The sequence below is a fragment of the Temnothorax curvispinosus genome, unplaced genomic scaffold, assembly GCF_003070985.1.
Source record: "Temnothorax curvispinosus isolate PA1 unplaced genomic scaffold, ASM307098v1 QBEX01002061.1, whole genome shotgun sequence".
NCBI lineage: Eukaryota > Metazoa > Arthropoda > Insecta > Hymenoptera > Formicidae > Temnothorax > Temnothorax curvispinosus.
Window position 1 is genome coordinate 1 of NW_020211841.1, and position 1,461 is coordinate 1,461.

General features: G+C 37.4%; 1 pseudogene; it reads right to left on the reverse strand.

The window, feature by feature from the left end:
- Positions 1 to 541: 541 nt before the first annotated feature.
- LOC112468807 lies at positions 542 to 1,215 on the reverse strand (annotated as a pseudogene).
- Between the last annotated feature and the right edge of the window lie 246 nt (positions 1,216 to 1,461).

Sequence of the window (1,461 nt, forward strand, 5' to 3'; positions counted from 1 at the left end):
TCAATTAATAATTACGATAAGTGTATGAAAAAGAAAAATAATAATAATATCTCTTACTTATATCTGCTGTCGGTCTTTTGCAGGCTTCTCAGTGCTTTATCCACGTTATTTCTATATAAAACAAATTATTAGAAGAGACATTATGTAAAAAGCGACACAAGGCAGTAAGTAACGCAATCTAATCTAATACATTTACCTTAAAGCCGATATATGTTCAACTTCTAAGGCTTGAAAATTATTCTTTCCATCTGTCAACGATAATTTTAACATCCGCGGAACTGATCTCGATTCTTCGTTTCCTTTGAGCGTAGCTACATTACGTATCATTTGTATTTGCAACACAATGTTGCCCTGATCAATATCTCCATTCCCGCTGCCAATCTCTCTCAAGTCGAGCTGTAAATAATATGTAAATAATATAATATAAATTTGTTCTTATAATAATAAGTAACAGTAATATATAAATATATAAATAACAGTAATAAATTTAAAAAAAATTATTAAAATAGTGTTTTTTATATTAACGAAGTATATCTTACAATTAGAATCTCCCGGGTCTCTTTTGTCCAGTAAATTTGGAGTCATCTCTAACTTCTCTTCTTTGCCGGCGCCGCGGCGCTGCCTTTCTTTCTTCTCTAAAATCCAGTCCCTACTTTTCTTCAATGATTTACCCTTGGCTTTCTTTATGTATTCCCTATGTACAAAAAAATTATCACAATTTTTGGAAGGTAAAATAGAGAAATAATAGATATAACGGACAACGAAAGGATCAAACCTTCTTGAATTAGGGACGGTTTATCTATCTTCGTTCTCTACGCCTAGTGCCTTTGGAAGCGGAGCAGCTCCGGTCATTAAAACCAAGACCATTTTCTTTGCTTTTGCGCTATTCAGAAAATCGACAACTACACCGCCATAAAAGCCAGCTTTTGTGACTTGTGCCGTGATTAATTCAACAACCTGTTCACCGTTCTCTGGATAGAATTGTAACACTGCTCTTGTGCTTCTTGACAGACATGCATACAACGTTGAGAAGAAACGATATAAACGTTTTGTAGGATTGTGCGAAGTTTTGCTTGCATAGCACAACTACTGAAGCGCAAAAATACTGACAGCCCCATCAAACGTACCAGTTTTAAATGGCAATCCTTGACCTATATCTCCCAAAATTAAGTCACCATCTAATTCTCTTTCAACAGCTACGTCTAAAAATAATGTGTTAATATGATTATATATATATTGTGACGTTGCGGTTTCGCCGCGGCGTGGCAGCGCTCCGCCGCCGTCACAAGGCGCGGATTGCGCGCCCGAGGACGGCTCACGAATCAACCTTCGATCTCCAGGGGCGTATTAAAGTGCGATTCAAATATTCATTATTGTTTTTTTTTTTTCTTGCGATATTGCGTGGCGCCTCACCCCGTCGAGTTGGAGTTCCAACGCCACACTGAAGATGACGAGGAGTAC